The sequence below is a fragment of the Pinus tabuliformis genome, chromosome 8, assembly GCF_031772625.1.
Source record: "Pinus tabuliformis cultivar Carrire ecotype Pingquan chromosome 8, CPIR1, whole genome shotgun sequence".
Classification (NCBI taxonomy): Eukaryota; Viridiplantae; Streptophyta; class Pinopsida; order Pinales; family Pinaceae; genus Pinus; species Pinus tabuliformis.
In genome coordinates this window covers 652,209,463-652,220,509 of record NC_142294.1, presented here as the reverse complement: position 1 = coordinate 652,220,509, position 11,047 = coordinate 652,209,463, and the positions used below count along the sequence as shown (strand labels likewise).

At 36.7% G+C, this 11,047-nt stretch overlaps 1 pseudogene; it reads left to right on the top strand.

The window, feature by feature from the left end:
* Positions 1-2,505: 2,505 nt before the first annotated feature.
* On the top strand, positions 2,506-10,523 carry LOC149237233 (elongation factor Tu, chloroplastic-like; annotated as a pseudogene).
* The last annotated feature ends 524 nt before the right edge of the window (positions 10,524-11,047 follow it).

Sequence of the window (11,047 nt, the reverse complement as noted above, 5' to 3'; positions counted from 1 at the left end):
GAACTAAGAGTCTTACCAGGTAAGAAGAAGGCCACATCAGTTAGGACGGTAACAACTATGCAAGAAAAGCTTAGCCATAGGAAAGGGTGCAAGTTATTCGTAGTGCAAATTTCTAGTGATAAGGGTAAGGAGGTTGAGAACGCAGATGTGTTGAACAAGTATCCAATTTTATAGCAGTTCAGGAATGTATTTCCTGAGGACATTACATAGTTCCCACCTCACAAGGAGGTAGAATTTTCTATTGAGTTAGTGCCAGGGGAATCTCTAGCATCAAAAGCACCTTACAGGATGAACACACCTAAGTTGGTAGAACGAAAGCCACAATTGAAGGAAATGTTAGACAAATGATACATTAGGCCAAGTGTATCACCATGGGGTGCACCAGTCTTGTTTGTGAAGAAGAAAGATGGTAGTCTCAGATTATGCATTGATTATAGGCAGTGGAACAAAGTGACTATCAAGAATAGGTACCTTTTGCCGAGGATTGATGACTTTTTTGATCAAATTAAGGGGGAAGCAGTGTTCTCAAAGATTGATTGGAGATCCAGATACCATCAGGTACACATCAAGGAAGAGGCATTTACAAGACTGCGTTCAGGACTAGGTATGGGCATTATGAGTTTGTTGTAGTTCCATTAGGCTTTACTAATTCTCCAATGACATTAATGTGCTTGATGAATAATGTATTACGTCAATATTTGGATAAACTTGTTATTGTGTTCATTGATGATATACTAGTATGTTCTAAAAATGAAAAATAACATGTCAAGCACCTTGTAGCAATATTGCAGTTGTTGAGAGAGAATCAGTTGTATGCTAAGCTTAGAAAATGCAGTTTCTTTCAGACGAAGGTACATTACTTGGGGCATGTCATCTCCAAGGAAGGGATTGCAGTAGATCCAAAAAGGATAAGAGCCATCATGGAGTGGGTCGCTCCTAAGAGGGTCATCAGAAACTTCTCGTTGATTTCTTATCCTAGCATGTCTTTGCAAAGTAAGGATAAGAAGTTTGAATGGACATAGGAATGTGAGGCTAGTTTTGAGTAGATCAAGTAGTTTTTAACACATGCACTAGTGTTGAAGATTGCAGACCCAGACAGAGAGTTTGTTGTGTGCACAGATATGTGCAAGAGAGGACTTGGTGGAGTCCTTATGCAGGATGGACAAGTAGTATGCTATAGAGTCGCAGAAACAGAATGAGCACGAACATTACTATCCCACACATGATCTTGAGTTGGTAGCTATCATACATCACTGAAGATGTGGAGACACTATCTTCTAGGCAGGAGGTTCACATTGATGAGTGATCACAATGGGTTGAGGTATTTATTTGACCAACCAAATCTGAATGGTAGGAAGGCTCAGTGTTTGGCCACGATCAACGAGTTCGACTTTGAAATCAAATACATCAAATTTAAGGAGAATAGAGTGGCATATGCTCTTAGCAGGCAGGTACATGTGAATCAATTATCAACAATGAGCTCTTATGAGACAGAGTTACAGGACAAGATCTTGCGGACAGGACAACAAGATGTCAGATATATGGAGATTATGCACATGTTGCAGTAGAGTATAGCTAAAAGTACATAGTACAAGTGATGGTACAAGTATATGTATAGGCGCAAGTGATGGTATAGGTACAAGTAGTGGTAAAGGTACAGGGGCAGGTGCACAAGAATTGGACTACTGTTCTACAAGAGATGGATTGGTTAGGTTCCAAGACAAGACATATGTGCTGGATGACAATGATATCAAGAAGATGATCATGAGGGAGTTTCATGCAAAACCATATTCAGGTCACCCAAGTTACCAGAAGACACTAACAATAGCGAAGAGATCTTACTATTCTTTGAATTTGAAGAGGGATGTAGCAGAGTTTGTGGCTATATTTTTTGATTGTCATAGAGTGAAAGCAGAGTGTAAACGTCCAATTGGACTACTACAGCCGATTGCGATTCTATAATGGAAATGGGAGGTCATTTCCATGGACTTCATCATAGGGTTTCCAAAGACAATGAAGTAGCATGATTCCATCATGGTCATTATGGACAGGTTGAAAAAGGTTGCACACTTCATTCCAGTGAAATATATGTTCTCAGCTAGTGATGTGGCATAGGTATTCATCAGAGATGTGGTTAGACTACACGGTGTTCCAAAGAATATTGTATCAGACAGAGATGCGAAGTTCACTTCCAAGTTTTGGAAGGAGTTATTTGCAGGTTTGGGCACAGAGTTGGCCTTCAGCACAACTTATCATCCACAAACAGATGGATAGACAAAGAGGGTCAATAGGATATTACAGGAAAAGTTGATGACGTATGTGATTCATCAGCAATGGAAGTGGGAAGAGTATCTCCTTTTGGTAGAGTTCGCATACAACAACAACTATCAAGAGTCACTGAGGATGAGTCCTTTTGAGGCACTGTATGGGCGGAGTTGTAATACTCCTATCAGTTGGAGTAATTTGGTTAGCATGGTGTTGATTAGACTAGATATGTTAGTAAACATGGAACAGGTAACACAGGGAATAAAGAAGAATCTAAGGGCAACACAGGATAGGCAGAAAAGCTATGCAGATAACAACAGGTTGTTCAAGGAGTTCCAGGTTGGGGAATAGGTGTACTTTCACATCAAATTGAACAAGAGCTCCTTGCGGATTGGCTCATGTGCCAAGATGGCACCACGGTTTTGTGGACCCTTCAGCTTTATTGAGAGGATTGGATCAGTAACCTATCAACTCGCATTACCTCTGACAGTGAAATTCCATGATGTTTTCCATGTCTCATTTCTTAAGAAGTATGTTAAAAGATGTTGATCATGTAATTGATTGGTCTATATTATAGGTGGAACCAGATGGAGAATTCCAATCAGAGCCTCAGTGGATATTGCAGAAAAAGGTAGTCATGCTCCAGAACTGAGCAATTGAGCAAGTTAAAGTGCAATGGAAGCACTTTAGGTGCAATGAAACTACATGGGAGATCACATATCATATGTGGGCCACGTATCCTTCCTTGTTTGTTGGTTGAGGCAAAGAAACTTGATATGGTGGTGTGGTATATGTGCCTTATGGTGGTTTAGTATTTGCTTACGTTGGTTTAGTATTTGCTTATGATGGTTTGATATATGATATATGGTGGTTGATATACACTTTATGATGGTTTATATATGCTATATGATGTTTCGATATATGCTTAGACATGGTGTTTAGTATATTTTTTGATATATGATTTGGCATATGTTTTGGTATCTATATTTTGATGATGTTGTTATATGTACACTTGTGTATGGATGTAAATACCGTAACGAGCTATGTTATAAAGCTCCACTATGAAGTATGGGTGTCATGTTATTATGCTATCATGTGGTTATGTTATCATGATGTTATGATGTTATATGAGTTGGCATTCAACAGGATGATCACTGTAAATATCACAATGAGGTGTATTATAAAGCTCCACTATGCGGTGTGTTGTCATGTTGTTATGATGTTTTTCTCTTGAGCAGATCTTTCATTGTAAATATTGCATCAAGATGTGTTATAAAGCTCCATGAGTAGTATGTCTTCTTTTAGCAGGTTGTTGAGGTATATGTGTGGTTGAACACCAAGGATGGTGTCCCCCAAGGGTCAGGGTTCTGTAACACCCTTGGTGAAAATTACATGTAATAAAAGCTAAAAACAATAACCACGGTCAATGGGACACTTACCAAGCTGAATGTTGGGAAAGACATCTTAGGGGGTGTTCATTTGGTTGTTTATAGCTAAGGAAATTGGCAAAGGAAATGGCTAAGGCTTTGGAAAGGAAAAATGACATTTTTGGCACATTTATTTATGAAAATAATGGAAATTAAGAGAAAAGGGAGGTGAAAGGTAACAAGTTGCATGTGAGGAGGAAAATGAAGGAAAATAATGGAAATGAAGAAAATAGAAGCCTATCCATAAAAAGGCTTATGAAGATCAATTGGTAGCCTTTTGTCAGTTCAGTGTTGGAGTTCTCTCTGATTATTCTTTCTCTTATACTCTTGGGCACTTAGAGTTTTATTGGAGCACTCTTGAAGGCAAAGGAAAAGCAAGAAAGCGCAAGGAGGCATCTGGATCGACAACTACATCAGGTTTTCTTGTAGGTACGGAGTTACACATATATTTCCTTCACTAGATTTGGCATGCATGTGGTTTCTTGTTTGTGATTTGTTATTGGTATGGAGGATTTCCTGGATTGATAATGGATTTCCTAGCCTTGCCATTTCCCGGATAGCCGTGGTGATTGTGGGTTTATTTATTTATTTATTTTTTTGTTGTTTTTTGTTTGTTAATTTTTTGGTTGGTTCTCATTTTTCCTTAGCTTGGGTTGAGTTATCAGTTCCTAGAAGCCCTGGTTGGACAAACGCTATAAAAGCCCTGTAACAGATTGGGTTGAGTTACTAGTCCTAGAAGCCTTGGTTGGACAAACGGTCTGGAAGCCTTGGTTGGACAAATGCTCTGGAAGCCCGACGAGAGTTGTGGGTTAAGTTGCTAGTCTTGGAAGCCTTGGTTGGAACAAATGCTCTAGAAGCCCTGTAAGGCTTGTATGGAGACCAGTTTGATGATGGTTTTATGATGTCCAGCCATGAGGTGGAATCATTGTTTGATGGGTTGAGGTGGATGGCCTTTGGAAGCCCTGGATGAGTTTTGATTGATGTGTTCTATGATATTCCACATTCATGCTTGGAATATGGCACGCGAGTGAATGGCAGAAGAGAGATTTAGCTTAGCCGTTCTACGGTCAGGTGGAAGTGGAAGTCCCATCCCGGGTTTGGATTTTGCATCATTAATGAATGGTTATTTCTTCTTGTATTTCTATGAGAATTTTTATGGATTATATGTGGTCTATATCACTGTACTTTCATGAGTATTTTCTACTAATTTTATGTTGGTTATGTATGTGTTTTATGATAGAAGCCATGTGTGTCTCTCACCATGTTTTTACTTATAATTGAATGATCAATGTATCTATCACCTAATGGATGGAATGGCAGTTGATACATTGAGGCATCAATGGTTCTTAGCGTTTCTCAGCTAAGTATGAAACCCCCGTGCTCAGAACTGTGAATTACACCTGTAGATTACACATTTGCAATATGTTTGACAAAATGGCTGTCATGGCTAGTATGGGTGTAGTCAAGGTATTGAACAAGTATTTTCTTTAGTATTGTTATTTCTATGTTATATACTAATTTGAAGATATGGATCAATTATGGGCAGTGATCTAGGCGGGCAGTGATCTAGGCTCTGAGCGTGAAAAGGTGGCTTAAATCCTAGGGTCGTTGGCACAACATTGGCAATTCTGGTCCACAGTCGTTGGCAGGCAGACCTATGAGAACAACTTTAGGTTGTTGGCCACTCCCTTGCCCACAGAATTAGAGACTATGGCCCAATAGACCTAAAACAATAGTGGGACCCAAGGAGAGGCTGTCTGAGTGATTGAATTGTCCTCTAAGGGTTCCCTTGATGATCTTGGATGTCTGTATGGTGTGTTTCCATTGGTTCCACTTCCTTAATGTAACTTAGGAGGTTGAATCATATCATAGTGGTTTCTCGTCGCATGTTTACCTTCGCTGGTCAGTTACTTGGGTAGATGTGGGAGGTGAGTGCTAATACATCATACGTAGGAAACACAAGTACCTACCCCTACTATATGAATATTGTAAAGAGATACAAGCCCATCAAGTTTCTCTTCTTGACATAAAGGCTTGTAACCTTCCTCGCCTTGTCTTCCTTCTCCATCGTCTACAACCAATGATTGACTTCCTCAATAAGTTGAAGGCCTTCTTGCAATGCCTTATACATATTCACAAAAGAGATAAGGCAAGAATATTTCGGATGGATTGGCAGTCCCAAAATTACCATCTTGGTATTATCGTAGATAGAAACTGGTGTTGCCATTTCCATTGCTCACACTGTATATATGAATAGTTTCTCAAATGGCATCACGGGGGCTTCACTCGGGGAGCAATACCATACCACGTGCATTCATATTGGGGCATATATATTGAGGAAAACATAACATAATATATTGTGGAGCTCAAATTAATGAAAAAAATATAAATGGCTATAAAAAACGTTGATGAAAAAATGGATACCTACAATATCTACTATAAGTAGGGTTTTTTTAAATTGGGAAGGTTTTCTGGGTTTGCAATGGTAGGGGGTTAAATAATGTGATTTTTAGAGATATTTTCCAATATGTAATCAAATTAGGGGTATTATTTAGTATGCCATAAATGCATGTGATATGTAAGAGGTTAATTGAGTGAAGACCCCATGAATGGCATGAACTTTGTTCCATCAGATATTTGATAGTAGTGAATACAAAATATTGCATTTTTTTTCAGTAGTTCCCTCACCAACATTGATGCAATTTCGTTTGCACCTCTTCCTCTCTTTGAATACACATCAAAGAAATATATAAGAAACTAAAGCAACCACTTTTATAAGTTGTTTAATCTTGTAAATGCATAATGCTTCCATTTGTTTATCTGAATATCAACTCATAACTCCTTTCAGTTTGTTGAGCCCTACAATTATTATTAAGCCTTTAAAACAACTTATATATCGTCTTTATGATATAGATATTAGAGGTTATTTATTCAATGTAAAGGAATCTACGCATCATGTTTTGAAACTTTTGGGTGCTATACCTTTTTCTGTCTCATTAGTTTTAGATTCATTTCAATTAAATACTCATGGTCATGAATCCTGATATCATTTTATTTCCATTGTTCGAAGCTCTATAATCTCAATCTAGTATCTACTAGTATATGACATGAAAATGAATGCATGTTTTGATTAGGAATTTTGGTATCCATTTTATCTCCATACATTTAAACTATATATATGACATGAAGATGAATGCATGTTTCCTGCATTTTCCTATATGACATGGCATGAAGATGACATGAAGATGAATGAATGAAAGTTTTATGTTTCTGCTACTATATGTACTACTGAAGATGAATGCATGTTATTTACATTTTCATTATTGTTTCACAAGATTTTTTTCCATAAACCACCGATATGGGAGCATGTAGGTGCTTGTAGCCTTTTTTTTTTTATATTATCTGATTCTTGGACAAGAAGTGACAAAGGTTCTTAAAAAAATTATATATATATATATATGACATGAAGATGAATCCATGTTTCTCGTATTTTCCTATATGGCATGACATGAAGATGCAACGAATATGAATGAATGCATGTTTCATGTTTCTTCTACTATATGACATGAAGAAGAATGCATGTTTCCCATATTTTTATTATTGTTTCACACGATTTTTTCCATAGACCATGGATATAGGAGCATCTAGGTGCCTATAGCTTTGTTGTATATTATCTGATTCTTGGACATGATGTGACAAATATTCTTAGCAAAATTCTCAAGTTGTGCAGATTGGAAACTATATACAATTTCAAACTAGTATCTTCTACTATATGACATCGAATGCATGTTTCCTATATCTTCATTATTGTTTCACAAGGTTTTTTCCATAAACCATCGATATGGGAGCATGTAGGTGCCTGTAGCTTTGTTGTATATTACCTGATTCTTAGACATGATGTCACAAAGGTTCTTAACAAAATTCTTAAGTAGCGGGTATGTGGAAAACGCCCAATTGGTAAAGTTGAAAATTCCATTAATTTGTTAATAGAAGAATAGACTAATTTGTCTAATGCTGAAATTAATTGATTCTATTTGGAGCCGCGTGTTGTTTTTGTTAAGATTGTTCGGAATAAGAAAAAGGGGCAATCACAAGTTGCGAATTTGTGGAATTTGATTCTCATACAACTGCAGAAAGAATTTTACAGAAATTCCATGATGCACCCATGCTCAATGGTCAGAATTTCCATGGTTCACCCATGCCCAATGCTCAATAACGTTTTAGGTTGAATTGGGCTACTTTTGGAGTTAGTGACAGACGTACATAACCAAGAACTTGGTATTCCATATTTATTAGAGACTTCGGTCCTGAGTTCACTGATATTATGTTGAAAGAAACTTTCCAAAGTCTATATCCATGCGTTAAAGATGCAAAAATTGTGATAGATGCAAATAAAGGTCGCACGAAATGTTATGGGTTTGTCAGATTCCATGATGATAATGAGAATAACCGAGCTATGACTGAAATGAATGGTGTTTATTTCTCTTCAAGATCTATGAGTATTAATGAAGCTACACCAATGAAGTCCTTGGGATTTCAACAACCTTATTCCATAAAAGGTATGTTTTTTAAGGATGGTCGATTATCCATGCGTTCTTCTAGTTTTACAAATTTGTTGATAGGCAACTTTACATATGCCATGTAACTCAATTTTGGGAAGATAATTCATCCCACCTTCCTTCTCTTCATGATTACATGTATCCTTTAAAATCTTTAGTAATTACTCATCTCTCTTCATGGAAATTGATTGTACAGTGCTTACATTTCACTATTTTTTCGTTGGATAGTTAATACTTTTATTTTAAACCTTCATTTAACTCAAAGCTCCATCTGAAACTAGTGTAGGAGCCATTGTCTCCTACAATTTTCCATTAGTGTTCAAATTACCTTTGAAGTATACATGGTAAAAAGTGTTCAGAGTTGCTCCATAAAAGTTTTACAATTCTTGAATATATAGTTGAGGAGTAATTAAGAGTGGTTACATTCAGTTGATCTACAAGATCATTTTCTTCCTACTCTTTTTCTTTCTTCTTGAAAATCGGCAAATTTGAATGGAGTTATGAGTTCTTTAACACTTATGAAACTTATGTTGTCTCAAAGTAGGATGTCAAGAGGCTTGTCCAATTAGGGGCATGGACAAGTTTAAAACTCTTAATAAAAGCACCTTAATCAATGATGACCCCAATAAGTTTGGTTTTTGTGATTATTTATTTAGACTGAATTCTCCATTTGATAAATTTGTAGCACTTTCCTGCTGCTGAAAATAAGTCATTATTTTATGTTGCATGCTTCCTCAGTCACAACAATTCAGGAAAAGAAATGTCATATTATTGCCTACTTGAAAATTTTCTTGCACATTTGTTGTTATTTTAGTCCATACATTCTTTTGTCTGAAGTACAACATTATGCTTCGAGGTAGTGGTAACCGATTTTGTCACATTGACTATTACTGCACATTCATATATAACTTTTTTGTAATGCTTTTATAGAAGAACTAGAGACTAATGTTAAATGTTTTTTTTTTCACCCAATAAAGTGCTAAATCATAAGAGTGAGAAGGCCATGCCAAAGTCCTCTTTAAGTCATTATGGATGTAATGAGTTACATATACTGATGAATATGCTTCATAATACACAAATTTCTTTTCTTGGACTAGCTTGGATTAGTTAGATATAGTGTGATTGATGTTTCTTAGTGAGCATATGTTTAGTTATAGCCTATTTTTCACTTGTTTGTTTTAAATTTTAATAGATTGAATTACTCACTCTATTCAATTCTATGTTGTATTTTCAGCTACACAAGTTTGGGTGAGTAATGCATTGTAGTTTAAAACCCGTGTGAAGTGGTGTACTCAACGTAGTGGTGTTCTTGAACAAATTGGATCAGGTTGATGAGGAGGAGTTGCTTCAGTTGGTTGAGCTTGAGGTGAGGGAGATCTTGAGTTCTTATGAGTTTTCATGGGATGGTGTCCCGATTGTTTCGGGGTCAGTGTTCCTTTCTTTATAGGATTTGATGGAAAATACAAACATCAAACGAGGTGAGAATAAGTGGGTGGATAAGATTTATGATCTCATGGCTGCAATGGATGAATATATTCCAATTCCACAAAGGTAGACTGAGCTTCCTTTTCTGGTGGCTGTAGATGATGTTTTTCCTATCATTGGTAATGACACTGTTGCAATTGGACAAGTTGAGAGAGGGTATATTAAGGTTGGAGAGCCTGTGGAGATTATTGGATTGAGGGAAACGAGGGTGACTACTGTGACTGTGCTTCATATTTTCCAAAAGGTATTGGATAACTTAGTTGCAGGGGACAATATGTGTATGCTTCTCAGAGGTATTTAGAAGGCTGATATAGAGAAGGGAATGGCTTTGGAAAAGCCTAGGAGTATAACTCATTCAGAATTTTCAGCAATTGTGTATGTGCTCAAGAAAGAAGGGGGGAGGAATTCTCCATTTTTCCCTGGCTACAGGCCCCTGTTTTACATGAGAACTAATAATGTCACTGACAAGCTAACTTCCATAATGAGTGACAAGAATGAGAAGTCAAAGATAGTAATTCCTAGGGACCGTGTGAAGATGGTTGTCGATTTGAGAAATGTAGTAGCATGTCAACATCGTATGAGATTTGTCATTAGGGAGCGGGGTAAGACCGTTGGTGTTGGTGTTATTCAATCCATCATCGAGTAGGAAAAGAAATGTCAGATTATTTTCTACTTGAAAATTTCTTCCACGTTTGTTGTTATTCGAGTCTATAATGTCTTTTGTCTGAAGTAAAACATTATTCTTGGAGGTACTGGTGACTGATTTTGTCACATTGGTTGCTTCTCCACATTCGTAATATATATATATTTTTAATGATTTTAAAGTAGAACTAGAGACTAATGTTAAATGGATTATTTTTCACCCAATAAAGTGCTAAATCATAAGAGTAAGAAGGCCATGCCAAAGTCCTCTTTGAAGTCGTTCTGGATGCAATGAGTTACATATACTGATGAATCTGCGTCATAATACCCATATTTGTGGTCCTAGACTAGCTTGGATTGGTTAGTCATGGCATGATTGATGTTTCTCTATGATCATATGTTTAGTTATATGATGTTTTTCACTTGTTTATTTTAAAATTTAATAGATTTAATTAGCCACTCTAATCAATTCTATGTTGTGTTCTCAGCTAGAAACGTTTGGGTGAGTGATGCACTGCAGTTTAAAGGTAAATTAAAGTTACATGTTTTAGTCACAAAACATTGGTTTGGAAACATGAAACCATCACTAAATATTTCTTGAAGGTAAATATATTCAATTATGCACTTTGTACCAAATTTGTGCCATCCACTATAGATGTATAGTAGTGC